General features: G+C 40.1%; 1 long non-coding RNA gene and 1 pseudogene across 1 annotated transcript; both read right to left on the bottom strand.

Annotated features, from left to right (window-relative positions):
- Positions 1–5,377: 5,377 nt before the first annotated feature.
- LOC127620559 (uncharacterized) lies at positions 5,378–7,462 on the bottom strand. The gene is made up of 4 exons (XR_007967752.1): positions 7,343–7,462; positions 6,927–7,225; positions 5,820–6,063; positions 5,378–5,653 (listed from the first exon to the last, which is right to left on the bottom strand). It is a non-coding gene; the product is annotated as an uncharacterized LOC127620559 (long non-coding RNA).
- A 922-nt stretch (positions 7,463–8,384) lies between these two features.
- LOC127620683 (dynein regulatory complex protein 11-like) lies at positions 8,385–13,708 on the bottom strand (annotated as a pseudogene).
- Between the last annotated feature and the right edge of the window lie 2,788 nt (positions 13,709–16,496).

Raw genomic sequence — 16,496 nt, 5'->3', positions numbered from 1 at the left:
AATCAAAAAATTCGACTTGTGCTACACTGGTACAACTGGACAAGGTCATGAGTTAGATTCCCAGGGAAAACTTAAGTTGATAAAATATGCATAATTTGAATCCATTGAAAGTTTCTTTCAATAAAATTGTCAACCCATTGTAATTTATTTGGTCAATGTTATATATAAACACACCTTAAAACAACTTTATTACTTGTTTTGTTGTACCAGTGACCTTGCAGGCCAGTTTTACAGTTTGCCCAAACTTTGCTGCGAAGTCCGTAAGATGCTGCTCAAAGCATGGGGCACCTTTAAATACAAAATCATGTCAGACGGTGTCTCAAAAAATCAATCAACATTTCAATGCATCTAAACAGATTTCGTCGTAGGTGTGACAATCTGCAGTGTATCCTGACTTACTGCAATCGGGGTGTTTGCTGCGCTGCTGCAGGTCTCTCAGATCTTTGAGCCAGGAAAGGTGGAGGACAATGGATCGAGCATGCAGAGTAATTTTTTCTAACCATTCCAAATGACCTGTCATCTCTGTCCACTGTATCCTTTGCATCAATATCACTCAACTGTCAAGAAAGGAAATTTATTTGGAATGGGTGTGTAATGGACTGCAGTGATTAGCACCGCCACAATATTACTCCCTTTTATTTTGGTTTGCAAATAAATCTGTTTAAAATAATAAGAATAATAATACATATGTACTGAAAAACTTGCTAACGTTTATATAAATTTTATGTTCTTAACTGCAAGTCACTTCAAATGCAAGGTAGACCTAACGTCTAGGTTACTGTTATGGCCGGGGGGACACAACGTCTCGTTCTCTCCATCAGGGCACAGAGGTTACAACAGTAACCTGGACGTTCCCCGTCTGTCGCTCACTCGACGTTGTGTTGAATGATTCAATCTGCTGATCCTACCTAGCGAGGGAGGAGTTACTACAAACACAGCAACCGGGGGCATTGGGGACTGCCCAAGGGATATGTGGGTCCGTTGGCAGGGCGATTCAACCGTGAAGGCCAACCTTCTGGAGCACCTATTCCAGTAGAATAATTAGTACCTGTAGTGGGTCTGGTCGGGAATTCCTCTGCTGAATTCGCAGACTAGAGGGCTAGGGAGGAAGGACATCCAGGGAGCGTGAGTTTGGTTGACTCTCCTGGGAGAAACGAGTGCATGTGATCGCCTCAGTGGAGGGAAGTGCGCTATGTGCAAGTGGAACACCCGGTCAGACATTCCAGGTTCCTGAGTTCTACGTGCTCGGACCTGAGAGAATACGGGATGAAACCGACTCAACCCTGAGATTGTAGAATCTCGTAAAGGTATTGGGTGTTGCCCAGCCTGCCGCTCTGCTGATGTTTGCTAGGGAGGTGCCGTTGGCCAGTGCCCACGAGGATGCCACACTTCTTGTTGAGTGTGCTCGAACCCGCAAGGGGGCGGGCATGGCCTGGGTCTGATAGGCCAAAGCGATGGCGTCGACGACCCTACAGCGTTCCCTTTCCGCTGTACACAAAAGCAGACAAAGAACTGCTCAGAACATCTAAAAGCTCTGCGTGCAGTCCACGTAGGTAAGCAAAGCATGTATCGGACATAGCAACGAAAAGGCTAGGTCTGCCTCCTCCCGGGCAGCGCTTGCATGTTCAATACCTGGGCCCTGAAAGGGGTCATAGGAACCTTGGGCACGTAGCCCGGTCAAGGTTTTAGGACGACATGTGTGTCTGCCGGACCAAACTCCATGCAAGTGTCACTGACAGAGAACGCTTGCAGGTCCCCAACCCTCTTGATGGAAGCAAGCGCGATCAGGAGGGCCGTCTTCAAGGAGATGGCTCTGAGTTCGACTGATTCTAGCGGCTTGAAGGGAGTCTCTGGAGGCTTGAAAGGAAAACGGCGAGATCCAATGAGGGGGCGGGCATGGCCTGGGTCTGATAGGCCAAAGCGATGGCGTCGACGACCCTACAGCGTTCCCTTTCCGCTGTACACAAAAGCAGACAAAGAACTGCTCAGAACATCTAAAAGCTCTGCGTGCAGTCCACGTAGGTAAGCAAAGCATGTATCAGACATAGCAACGAAAAGGCTGGGTCTGCCTCCTCCCGGGGCAGTGCTTGCATGTTCACTACCTGGGCCCTGAAAGGGGTCATAGGAACCTTGGGCATGTAGCCCGGTCAAGGTTTTAGGACGACATGTGTGTCTGCCAGACCAAACTCCATGCAAGTGTCGCTGACAGAGAATGCTTGCAGGTCCCCAACCCTCTTCATGGAAGCGAGCGCGATCAGGAGGGCCGTCTTCAAGGAGATGGCTCTGAGTTTGACTGATTCTAGCGGCTTGAAGGGAGTCTCTGGAGGCTTGAAAGGAAAACGGCGAGATCCCATGAGGGGAACAGGCATGGCCTGGGAGGGTGCAGCCTCTGGGTGCCTCTTAGGAACCTGATGATCAGGTTGTGCTTCCCCAAGGACTTACCGTCCACTGTGTTGTGGTGAGCCGATATAGCATCTACATAAACCTTCAAGGTGGAGGGGGGACAGCCTCCACTCCAGCCTCATCTGCAGAAATGAGAGCACTGACCCAACTGTGCATCTCTGCGGGTCTTCAGTTTGGGAAGAACACCAATTTGTGAACAAACGTCACTTTAGGGCATAAAGCTGCCTGGTAGAGGGAGCTCTGGCTTGGTTGATCGTCTCTACGACAGCAGGTGGTAGGCCACTTAGATCTTCTGCATCCCATCCAGGGACCAGACGTGGAGATTCCAGAGGTCTGGGCACGGATGCCAGAGGGTGCCCCATCCCTGAGAAAGAAGGTCCTTCCTCAGGGGAATTCACCAGGGAGGTGCTGTCGCGAGGAGCGTAAGATCAGAGAACCAAGTCCACGTGGGCCAATAGGGGGCCACTAGAGTGACTTGTTCCTCGTCCTCCCTGACCTTGCACAGCACCCTTGCAAGTAGGCTCACTGGGGGAAATTAGTACTTGCGCAGCCCCCGGGGCCAGCTGAGTGCCAGCACGTCTGTCCCAAGGGGAGCCTCCAGTAGGGAGTACCAGAGCGGGCAGTGGGAGATCTCTTGGGAAGCGAACAGGTCTACCAGTGCTTTGCCGAACCATTCCTAAATCAGCTGGACTGCCTGGGGGTGGAGCCTCCACTCTCCGCTGAGCGTGCCCTGTCGCGACAGCATGTCTGCTGATGGTGGGCGACTTGCAACATTTGATGAGAGCACACGCCGCCTTGGTGATTTATGTATGCTATCGGGGTGGTGCTGTCTGAACGGATCAAGACGTGCTTGCCCCAAAGTAGCGTGAGAAACCTCCGCAGGGCAAGAATTACAGCCAGCAACTCTAGGCAGTTGATGTGCCAACCCAGCCGGGCCCCGTCCAGCAGCTGGTGGCTGCGTGCCCGTTGCACATGGCGCCCCAACCCCGTTTGGAGGCATCTGTGGTGACCAGAGCGCGTCGGGACACCTGCTGTAGGGGGACTCCTGTACACAGAAAACAGAGGTCTATTCAGGAGTTGAAAGTCTGGCGGCAGGAGGGAGATGAACACACAGTATGTACCGCGGCACCATGCCCATCTCGGGACTCGAGTCTGAAGCCAGTGCTGAAGCGATCTTATATGCATCAACCCCAGCGGCATGACTGCCGTGGAGGATGCCATATGCTCCAGGAGCCTCTGGAATTTATTTAGACTCTGTCCACCTGGGGGACCGCCGAGTACCCGTAGGCCACCCTGCTGTCGATGGCAGTGAGAGTGGATGAGCGAGGAGGTTGTTATTTGCTATATCCAGAGCAACCTTTGCCTGTCTTTGAGGAGCTCTAAAGATAAGAAGTAGAAGGTGCGACTGCCATACTGACATGTATTTTCAAAAATTAAAACCCCATATTTACATTTACATTTCTTATGAAAATCAATTTAATCCAGGACTGCATTTTTCAACATGCCAAACATTGGACAAAAACTCGAGTAAGCATGGAATTTTCAGCATGAAATTATCCTTGATGGAGTTCAAGGCTGGTAAAAGACTTGGGTCATAATAAAATTTGCCTTCTCCAGAACCACCCATTGTATTACTTGTTACTTGTATGTCATTGTTACACTAACAACTAAATACAAACTAAAATAGAATATTTTGTACCTTTAACTTCCAGAGATGCTGAGGTCACTAGACTATCAATGCAGCATGTGTAGACACCACAGTCTTGACCTGGGAGATCAAAGATCTGAAGCTGTAGTTCACAACATCCTGCTTTATTATATATGTTTTGAAAGCTCACAGCAAAGGAAGGCAGATTCCCCCTCATCTACTTCTTGAAACTCAAGTGTCTTTCTGAATTACAAAGGTTGTTCTGAAAAATGGACAAGCTCATAATTTAGGACCACACAACCTGTTGAAACAGTTTTACACTTCATTGCAATTTCCCTTGATAAAAGAGATTCTACATGATATGATGAAAATAATTTATGTGCTTATGGCTACTTTCGGTGCTTGTAAATATACAATAGATGCTGTAGTAACCAGGCTTCCAAAGCAACACTTGTATGTGCCAGCATCCTGACTTGTCAGGTAATGGATCTGGCACTGTATGTTGCAGCCAAAGGGTGCAATGCTGCGGAAGCCTGGAAAGAAATCTAGCATAACGCAAGAAGGCAATGAATTACAGCTTCAGATCCATGACCTCACAAGTCAAGACAGTGGAATCTATAGATGCTGTGCTGGCAGCCTAGAAACATGGTATAATGTATTTGTGAAGGGTATGTGAAACATTGTATATAATGGTCATTTAGACTTTCCTTCCAAGGCAGTGGAGATTCATTCATACCAATGGTAGCCAAATGAGACCAATCAGTAAAAGAAGGCATGGTCATGGAAAACCTGAATAACCTTTAAATCGTTAAATCGTTTTTCCAGGCCTGGAAAAGTCATGGAAATTTCTATACTGAAAATTAATTTGTAATGCTCTGCTGTAAAATATTTAATAGGTTAGGTAATGCTTGTGTATAGAGCTATACATATATAAAGTAAAACTTTCAAGCCATAGTGATGTCTATTTTACGAGGAAAACTATTCAGTGACTTCTTTTCAATAAATTGGTTGAACCAGTTTATAAATCAGTCTCCCTGCTGAAAAAAAAATAGAAACCATTACAGAATTTCTAATGGTTTAATGGTATAATGCTAATTATATTGGTTTTAATGGAAAATATAATGGTCCGTGTGGGTCTTTACTGGTAATGTGTTTGCTTCTATTGGTGGCATGTTATGTCTAGTAAATACCAATAGAGACCAATACATATCTATAATGGAAACCAGTACAATCCATTAAATCCTAAAGGAATATGACCCAAAACACACTAATGATATTTGTAGTGTCAAATATTTACCATCAGCTGAAATAAACAGACCAGCAATTATTTTGATGCCTGTTTGGCTCATATCTTTCACAGTAATGTTGGCCCTTGTCTCAATGCCATCTACACAACATCTGTAGGCTGTAGGCACTGTCCTGACTTGTGAGATCATTTATCTGTAGATGTAGCTCACATCCATCCTGCTTCATCTCATATTTGTTCCTTGGTCTTAGCAGAACTGCTCTCTTCTTCCACTCAACTTCAACTCCAGGTTGAGACAGTTCACAGCACAAAAAGCAATCTCACCATCTTCTGCTTCTTGGTTTTGGATCTACCTGCTAAAAAACAAAGGACATTCTGAGATGTAAGCATATACAGTAATCCTTAAGTATATGGACCATACCAACCATTGAAATACATTAGTGATACAATTGTGTAAAAATGTACAGTATGTTAAATAATAGAGAGCTTATGCTTTTCAAGCACGTATGGCACAATTCATACCCTTGACTTTAAGAGCAGCACTGCTCTGCATGTCTCCTGTATCACACATGTAAGTCCCAGCGTCCTCTTTTATTAATCTATGAATTAGAAGATTATGCTTCCCTTCTTTCAGAGGTTTATATTTTTCTCCTGGGAGCATGGTCACGTTATTCTGTTTCCAGCTGACAGGGATGCAAGGGTCATAGGTCACACAGGACACCGTGACAGAATCTCCCTAAAAAATGGTCATGTCCTCAAGTTTCTCCTCAGGGAAAAATATAAAGAGAGAATGTATTTTTAAGTATGTAGTTAAAGGAAAAAATTCACCCAAAAATGAAAATTCTCTCATTATTTACTACCTTCATGCCATCCCAGATGTGAATAACTTTTTTGTTCTGTAGAACTCAAAGATTTTTGTAAGTATATCACAGCACTCTAGGTCCATAAAACACAATTTAATGGTGACCAAAACTTTGAAGCTCCAAAAAAACACAAAGGCAGCATGAAAGTAATCCATATGACTCCAGTGGTTTAATCTATGTCTAGTAAAATTATCTGATTGATTCTGGGTGAGAACAGACCAAAATATAACTCCTTTTTCACTGTTCATTTTGCAATTGCAGTCTCTAGGCACGATCATGATTTCAAGCTCAATTACACTTGACATATAATGCTTGACATATGAACAGTGTTAGATGGCACTAGGAAGTGTAATCCTGCTTAAAATCATGATCACCAAGAAGACTGCTGATGTGAAGTCGAGTCTTATGGATTAATTTTATGCTGCCTTTGTGTGAATTTGGTAGCTTCAAAGTTTCGGTCACCTTTCACTTGCATTTTATAGATCCACAGAGCCAAGATTTTCTTCTAAAAATCTTGGTTTGTGTTCTGCAAAAGAAAGAAAGTTTTACACATCTGGGATGGCATGAGGGTGAGTAAATTATAAGAGAATTTTCATTTTGGAGTTAACTTTTCCTTCACACCAAACATAATCTGCCCTTTCCTTCCTTATCTTTATTAAACGGCCAGCTAAATAAATTATTTTTGGCTAAATAAATTGTTTTTATGGTTTGAATTACATCCGCTCATAATCTATTCAACAAAATTTGTGAGGATCCTTGTGTTCACCTTTAGGTTTGCTATTTCCCTGCAGACAAGCCGAAGTCTTCTCATTTCCCACCAGAAAGGACTCAATAACCAGAAAGGACTCAATATCGGACTCTTCAAGTGTGTTCATAGTGAGCACCAGGTGGTGTTCTCGGCCACAGATACTAATTTGGTTAATCTGGTTCTCCTGCAGTATGCTGGAATCAAGCAACCAAACTCCATCAAGGATGTTCTCATGTGACAGCTCACACACAAAATGGGCATCCTCGCCAGCAGTAACTATCAAGTCACGAAGTTCTTATACACAATCCTCATATGTTCTGAAGAGGAAAAAATAATGTTTATTCTTAAAATTCTCAGAATTCTTAGAATTACACACTTCAGCTTCAAGATGATGCACATTGAACTTTTTACAACTTCAATGATAGGGTGTTTACCTATCACTCTGAGGGTTGCAGAGGTCTTCTTGCCTCTGACAGTGCTGTGTACATGCCAGCATCTTCCACTCTCATTTTCTTGAGTGGAACCTTTATGATGCAGGGTATATCGTCCACCCTGGTGATCTGATATCTTTTCTCCAAGTCACTGGGGCATTGGAGATAAAGAGTAAACAACTAAAGATGACAGAATCCCCCTCCACTGCCTCTTGATTCTCAATTTCTTTCTCAAAGAACACCAGCTGTGAGAGGTGTGCGAAAAGTATAATCTCAACAATAGCTCTTTGCTATTTGAGAGAAAAAAATCTGCAAATTTGAAATGATTTATATGATATGAAATGAGATGAGACGTGCGTGTATGACTATTATATTCATGAATGGATCACGAGGGTATCATGGAGTTTATACTGTAAATCGTAAAGACGATTGCGGTGTTTCGTTTTCATTGTTGATGGGTTTATTAAGCGGGGGGGGTGGATCACCAAACTGGATCGCGTAACCTTAAAGCCCAGGGCCCCCCTAGGCAGTCAAGGGCCCCTGGTAGTCAAGGGCCCCTGGGCACTGGCACCATTGGCCCCGTCGGTAATCCATCCCTGCTTACTGCAAACAGTAACATTGGCTGATTCTCGACAGTTCCACTTGTACAGCTGTAGACTCCACTATCATCTGCATCAAATGAAAACTTTTCAGATCTAACACAGAGCCTCTCTGCCTGATCTGGTACTTCTCTCCGGACTTGAGCAAGTTATTCCCTTTTCTCCATTCAACAGGGGCGTCTGGATTTGATCTCATGGTGTAAGATGATATTGTTTCCCTGATATCGTTTCCATTTGATTTTTTAACTTCTGTTTGAATGTGATTGTTTGAGCTGAGGAAATATAAAGAATATTCTTGCCAATTCTTGCAACATGTTAGAATTTTGTCTTACCTTGTACTTTGATGATGGCTTTGGTTGTTTGATCGTGACACACACAGCTGTAAATTCCACTATCCTCGGGCACTGGATTACTGATTACCAGCTCCAGTATAGTAACTATGTGTCTCATTTGATACTTCTCACCAGGCCAGGGAACGTCTTCCTCTTTAACCATTCCACAGGGGTTCCAGCTTTAGAAAGCTCACAGTGTAATGTCACAATTTTACCCTCCTCTGTCTCTTGATTATTCAGCTCTTTAATGAAAGAAATAAGAACTGCTAAAATAGAGGGAATGGTGAATGTTTTTAGGCTACAATATGTAAATTGAGGACCCATGATTTGCTAGAAAGCTTGTTATCAAAGATAAATGCTACTGATTAAATGTTTGTATATTAATAACATTGACTTCACCTCTGATGGACTTGAGAATCTTGGGCAAATCTTTCTTCAGACACTTGGGATCTAACTATGAAACAGAATTAAACCCATCAGTAAAAGCATCAGTCTGGCTACCTGCATAGAATACAGAGCACCTCAATTATCAATACAGACCAATATAACAGAGCCCCTACAGTAAATATGATTTTTACCTTAAACAGAAGCAGCATCATCTGCAGTCCACTCTTGCCAGGGTTTTTTCAGCTATGTTTAAAGGTGAAAGGTCAAATAGGTTGGCTCCATTCTCCTGGCATTGGCCAACAATTTCTTGCCCACTCCTGATAGCCCCACTAGCTTTCACAGGGGAGCCTTCTCATGAACTGCCTGGGAACCTATACGAGTTTTAGTTTTTAGTTTTGACCAATTCAGTTTGACATAATGTGAAGAAGTTCATATTGAAGTGTCATTATATCACTGAATTTCTAAAATAAAAACATGTAAATTCAGAGGGATACATTTTTAGGTGTAGTCACCTAATGGTAAAACAGCATAGAGGGCTATAACTTGCCAAACATCAGATAAAGACAGCATAGGTTCGATGTCAATCTTTCGCAGAGTTGTACCGAGGTAGCTGTAGTACCCTGAAAAACAGTAAATTATTTAATATATAATACATACACTGATGAGCCAAAATATTATGACTACTCACAGGTGAAGCAAATGAAAGAGATAATCTCGTAACAAGGCCACATGTCAAGGTCTGGGTAGATCAGATGGTAAACTAACAATCAGTTCTAGTAGTCAACGTGTTGAATGATTATTTAAAAATGTTATTGAAAATTGTAATGATGGTTACGGGTGGAAAATGTCACAACACACAGTGCATCACACTCTGCTGCGCATGGGGCTGCATAGCCGCAGACTGGTCAGAGTGCCAATGTTGACCCGTCCACCATTGAAAGCACCTATAATGGGTACAAGCGTAGGAACTAGGAATTTTCTTTTACATCACATGGATGGCCGTGTAAGTGTACGCCATTTACCTGGGGAAGTGATAGCACCAGAATGCACTGTGGGAAGACGACAAGAGTATGATGCTCTGGGAAATGTTCTGCTGGGAAACTTTGGGTCCGGCCATTCATGTGGATGTCAATTTGACACGTTTCACCTACCTAAACATTGTTGCAGACCAGGTACACCCTTCATGGCAATGGTATTCTCTTTCAGCAGTATAATGCGCCCTGCTACACTGCACACATTGTCCGGGAATGATTGGAGGAACATGATGAAGAGTTCAAGGTGTTGCGCTGGCTTCCTAATTCCCCAGATCTCAATCCAAGTGAGCATCTGTGGGATGTGCTGGACCAACAAGTCCGATGCATGGTGGCTCCACATCACAACGTACAGGACTTGAAGGATCTGCTGCTAATATCTTGGTGCCAGATACCATAGGACACCTCCAGGGGTCTTGAAGAGTCCATGCCTCACTATTTTGGTGGCAATCAGAGGATCAACATCATATTAGGCAAGAGGTCATAATGTTTTGACTCATCAGTGTATATATATATTATAAATTAAAAATTAGGAGCAAAGGAGCAAACAAGAATTTGCAGTGAGGTTATATCAGATATGTATTTTTCAAGACGTATAGAATCTTAAAAAGTATGTAAATAAATTCCAAGATTATCGTTTAGCTTAACATTATCAGACTTTTTTAGCAACTCCTGTTCAACCAGCTCTCCAAAGAATGATGCGACTGTCCTAAAAAAACAGGAATATATTAATATGAGTTCAGTGTTATTCAGCATTTAACTGTAGAGAAGATCACCTTAAAGGTTTAGTTAACCCAAAAATTAAAACTTTGTCATCATTTATTCACGCTCATGTTTTTCCAAACCCATATGACTTTATTCCATGGAACACAAAGGGAGACATTAGGTAGAATGTTAGACATAGTCATTCATTTTCATTAATAAAAAGAATTATTATTCTATACAGTTAAAATTAATGGTGACTGAGGCTGTCATTCTGCCAAAAATCTCCTTTTGTGTTCCACGGAGGAAAGTCATACACGTTTAAAACAACATTAGGGTGAGTAAATGAAGACAGATTTAAAATAATTTGGCAAACCATCTCTTTTATAATAGATAATAATAATAATTTTTAAAAAGCTTATCCACTATATGGTCTTTGTCCTTCTTTCTCTTTCCACTTTCAGATGCCTTCTTTTTCTATGAAAATGAAAAGTGTAAATAATACACAAATACAATTCTGTGTAGTGACAATTGCATGTTTTTTCAGTACTTTTGGGGTACCCTTGGTCTTCCCACTTTTTTCCTTATACGCAGCCAGTTTACAATTAGCCATCTCCTGTCTCATCAACACATCCACCTGAACAAGCAACAAAGACCAACATCTCTCCAAACTAGGATTAACGTTAATAAAAATTAAAATAATTGTAAGGGAAATGTGGCTTTAAGTAGATGTTTGATCTTTGAACTTTTCAACTACAGTACATGTTTGATCTCAGAGATAGCTTCATGAAAATCATCAGCAAGTGAAAAAGCAGCACGTATGCACAGAACTTTTTTGAGCAGTATCCTTATGAAAGGGTTTGAACCTCCCAAACACACACACACACACACACACACACACACACACAATTCTGGTGATCACTGAACTGTCATAACATATTGTACAAGGCACTAATGTCCAGGTAAACACAATGGATGAGCAAAAATACTTATTTCCACCTCAGTCTCTTGTCTATTCTCCTCCTTAATCAGCTCCATCTCATGTCTTTGACTACAATTCTTGGACTCATTTCTGTTTCACCAAACCTGTGCAGATCAAATCGTATAATTACACTCCCTCTCTTGACATTAAAATACTTGTTCTCAAATTCAGTGGTTGTTCTTTCCTGTTCACTGTTTAGTTATCAGTTTTGTTTTTTAAATTGTGCAAATATCAGGTCCTCTCCTCAGATCCCACCTTATCTTCTATTATTCCTTTGACTTTCTTTCCTTTTTCTTTTATCTCCTTTCCTTTTTGCTTTATGTTGGTTTGTTCCTCCTCCCTTGCTCCAGCTCATCCGCCAGCTTTAGAGGAATGCATATTTTACACATATTTTAAGATAACATGAAAAGAGTAGCACACTACTAACACTACACGACAAGATGGACAAAGAAAATCCAAAACACACTGTACTGTGAGTAATTGAGTTACATTTAGGAAAGGGTGCAATTGGTGCCAGAAATTTTTATTTGATAATGTTACTGCTGAGCTTTCAAGAAATTTTCCCAACCTTAAGGCAAGATACCGCCATAAGACAAATTGCCTGATATTCCAATAAACATAAAAAAAAAAAATATAAAATGTGTTTTAAAATGTATTTCACATGATACACTAAACAGAATGAAATCTATTAAAGTTTGTGACTAAGTTCAGTATGCTGTTATTTAAATCAGTTGTAAGTCACTTTAGGCACACAAATAGCAATACCATTTCACCAGAATGACCCAATTCTACTGAGCATTTTCTATCAACCAAGTAGGCTTGTTGTTTAAAATAGATACATTTTGCCACACCTACTGTAGTTAGTAGTAAATATGTTGTGTGTTGTATGTATGTTTACCTGATCAGATGTTTTATCAGCAAATATAAGAGCTGAACCTCCATCCTCCTCTTCTGGGTAGTCAGGAAATGAACTTGTTGCATCACTTTTCAAAAGTACTTGAGTTAATTATTTGTTAAAGGAAAACACTATGCTCTTGGACGAGATTAGTAAAACACAGTGGTAAGAAATAATAAGCATTGTAGTCTTCTATTGGTTATCTCTAAAGCTCTCTTGAATTTGTTTTAGGTCATAAGACATGATGTTATGGTGTTTTGCAAGGCAGTCTGTCTGAAACTAGCTTTTTTAAAACATGCCTTTGTTCAAAAACAGCCTGTTAGGTCATTGGCTATCTGGGCAGTGAAGGAGCACGCAAGCCTTTTTTGGTTTCCACCAAAGCCTGTATTATAGTTCCATCTACTGGTGCCAACATGATAGTGGCATATTTAACCTGTGGTCCAGCCTCAGAAGTACAGTGAATATCTCAAAACCTTTAAGGTTTAATTACAACTATCTATACAGGGCACATTATTTTGATGACGTGCTTTGTATGAAATACAAAGTACATGAATTGGGTAATAAATATATAATTCATAGTACCATTCCAAGAAATATAATTTCCTCATCACGCAGCCTTTTTGTCATTTTCCTTTGAGTGAAGCCTCTCCACACCTAAATAGAGATTTTGATAAGTTTAAGAAATGTATTGTGTGATTTCAAAGATATTAGTATCAGCATACTGTACCTTCTGGATACAAACTGCAGCCTGGTCAGTTCTGCCTCTTGTTCCTTAGCTTTCTTCTGTATATCAGAATCTTTATGGATCTCTTTCATGAACTTGGCCTGTATTATTTTAATGCCTCTCTCCAGGGTCAGCTTCCACACTACAGGAGGCTTGGAGAGGCAAGAGAATAGTCTAAAACTATCCAGTGATTGCTCTTAATGATGAACTGCATCCATCCATCCATCCATCGTCAACCGACTTATCCTGTGTACAGGGTCGCAGGGGGCTGGAGCCTATCCCAGCTAACATTGGGCGAAAGGCGGGGGACACCCTGGACAGGTTGCCAGTTGATGAACTACATGAGAAACCAAAATAAATTAAACTCACTTCTGGTTATTCAGTCGTCTTCATTTGGCTGAACATAGTGGCAAACATTCTTTTCTGTCCTGAAGCACTTTGTTCCGCTCACGAATGAAATACCTGAGGATTGGAATCTCAAGGTCCTCCTTTGACAAAGAACAAGGATGGAGATTACATTGAAACAAATGGCTGAATTAGGACAACTGTCAAAACCTTCATAAATTCCATTAGAGCATAAGCGATGACCCATTAAAATGTTATGTCTTGGATGATGTCGTCTATATAGTGGTACTACAAAAATTACATTTCTACCCTTTCATTCTTGAGCTCCAGAACACAGTCCATCACACCATCCAGTTCCACGGAAGAAGTCATATGGGTTTGGAACGACATGAGGTTGAGCATATGTAAGAAAAAAATCTTTTTTAGGTGAATTAACCCCTACAGTAAATAAATAGCTCTAGATCATATAGACAATCGTTGCCCGTTTTAATTATTGTCTTGAATGATTAATTCAATGTTATAATATGTACATATATCGAGACAATATTTCCATGCAAGTTACATTGCGTTATTAAGCCTACAAACATGTGACACATATTTTTATAAATTCGCTGAACTGCAGCATTTTCTCTTGGCGTCTCTCTCACAGAATGTGTAGCTGTAGAAAAATCATCCACGTTTCAATGTTCTTGGGAAATAGACAAATTATTTTAAGAAGTACGAAACTTTCTGCTCCCGAAAGCAAAATATACAAATATAGCGATGGGAATCTTCAACTAAATACATCAGTCGTTTACATTGCTGACTAACTTCGCTGTAACTTTTTGATAAGGTAGCAGCATAGCGTTGGCAAAAGCTACACCACTATATCAGTGGTACCCAGTGTTTACTAATGCCAGTTTTGAATCAGAACTCAAGATGTCTGATCACAAATGTATCACTCATTTGAGTCGGTTCATTACAATTCATTGGTCACATGTGATAGAAAAGAAGTCTGAATCGGTTCACGTTTCAATCTGAATGACTCAGAGAGATCAGAAAGGCCTCTTATCAACAGCTTCCAGTACACACAGAAATACAACATATAGACACAGAATTACTGGATAAGATGAAGAGTATACTGTATTACGCTGAGTATTTATACAGAAATATGCAAATGAAATTCCGTTTAAATGTGTATGTGTTAGTAGAGGTAGTGTAGTCTAAATATAAAAACTAAAATGTAATTTTTTTATTTTTCATATTGAACACGTGTTAAGAGGTAGTAGTATAAATATGAAAAATAAAATGTAAAAATAGGGATTTTACATGTTTTACATGGTTTTGTATAGGTAGCATGTCTAAATATGAATTTACATGTTGTTTTTTTACGTGCACATACGTATTGCACCTACTTGTTTACTGTATTGCACTACATACAGTGTAATATAATATACCATGGCTTTGATAAATATCATGTGAATATGTCTTTTAGATGCTTTGTCTATGACGGTATGCTCTGTGCATCCTAGGTTGAAAAAAATATGAAGTAGCTTAAATGTAGCAAGCTACTTTTGGCATGTAGCTTGTAGTGTAACTTGCTACTTTTTCTGAAGTACGTGTAGCTTTTAGCTTAGCTTAACAAATATTTCTGAGTAGTTGGTAGCTTAGTTAGCAACAATTTTTGAGTAGCTTGCCCAACACTGAGCAAATATTGTCTTGTGATGCTCTGTCTATAAGATAGGATAGTGTTTCCCAACCAGTTATAAATACATTTTCAAAAATCTTTTTTTGTCTGTCAGATGTTTCCAAGTTGTTAAATCAGGAAGGTGGTGTGTGTTGTTTCAAATAATTTATATTCATGGTTAATATATTATAAAGTATCATGCAGCTTCATCTATTTCTGACAAAGCTCGATAAAAACATTTCACAAAAATATTTTCATCATATAGACAGGCGCACTGACGTCAACGAAAAATGTATTCTTGTAGATAACCTTCAAAAGTTGACCACAAGGGGGCGAAGCAATCTCATTGCAAACTGGAATATGCTATTTGCCATAAGTTCAAGCAGAAAACCATAAATGTTTAAACGTATTCTATCCACCAGATTCTTAAAATTCTATTGATATTCTATATATATATACCAGACAGACCATTTCTGATAAACAAAGTACCAATAAGCATGCAAAATCACTTATTACAGGCTCATCTTGATTTGTGAAAATTTTCACAAATCATTTTGGCTCATTTCAGCACATAATTTTGCTATATCATCTATGCAATGAAAAAAAAACACATTTGTCCAAGCAGACAACAAAAACACGAATCAATGGCCAACCTGTGAATGTTATGCACTATGGATTAAACTATGCTGAAACTGACCACCCTGATTTGCTAATTCACAGTCGAGTTTTTATCCATCTAATCCCTGCAACCCCTGAATATCTGAAATGTGGAAATAAAGGTTTATGAAAAGTTTTACAAATGCCATTTGGCTGATTTCAGCACATTGTGTTTGTCAGATTTTCATCCAGAAGATACTTAGAACTCTGAGATTGAGGAATGAGGAACAAGACAGAAAATAAATGAATGCTGTATTATTTGTTTAATGTACACCTTATATATTAAACAATAGATAAAACAACGGGACACTAATGTAATCTCTATATGAACATTTACAGCTTCTAATTCTCAGTAACCAAATTCATACACATTCATTTATGCCATGTAATACAGGCATTTACAAAATGTTGACAAAAAAAAAGTTTGACACAACTAACGAAACACAAAATGACGCTAAACAATGATCAAATCTGGTAATTATAAACACAAATCTCAACACAACCATGGACAGCTGTCCGGCTTTAAAGCCTTTATGTCCCTCTCAGTCAGGTCAATGCCATTTTTGTGTCAATATGTGTATCTATCACACTGTATCTGGATGACAAATTTTTTTTATATTAATTGTTTCCTCTATTGCTATTTACAAAATAGAGGTTTATATTATACCTACATACCCGACGTTCATGACTTGTCTCTTAGGCCACATAGTTGACAAACATCACACACTGAATAAAAAAAAAAAACAGTAATATTAATAATAATAATAACAATTAATAAAATAAAATAAAATACATACTATGGCAGAATCTGGACTTTTTTCTCCTGAGCGAAGTAAA

Source organism: Xyrauchen texanus, chromosome 27 (assembly GCF_025860055.1).
Source record: "Xyrauchen texanus isolate HMW12.3.18 chromosome 27, RBS_HiC_50CHRs, whole genome shotgun sequence".
Taxonomy (NCBI): Eukaryota; Metazoa; Chordata; class Actinopteri; order Cypriniformes; family Catostomidae; genus Xyrauchen; species Xyrauchen texanus.
Note: the sequence above shows the minus strand (reverse complement) of the source record. Positions and strands in the feature narration are given on the sequence as shown.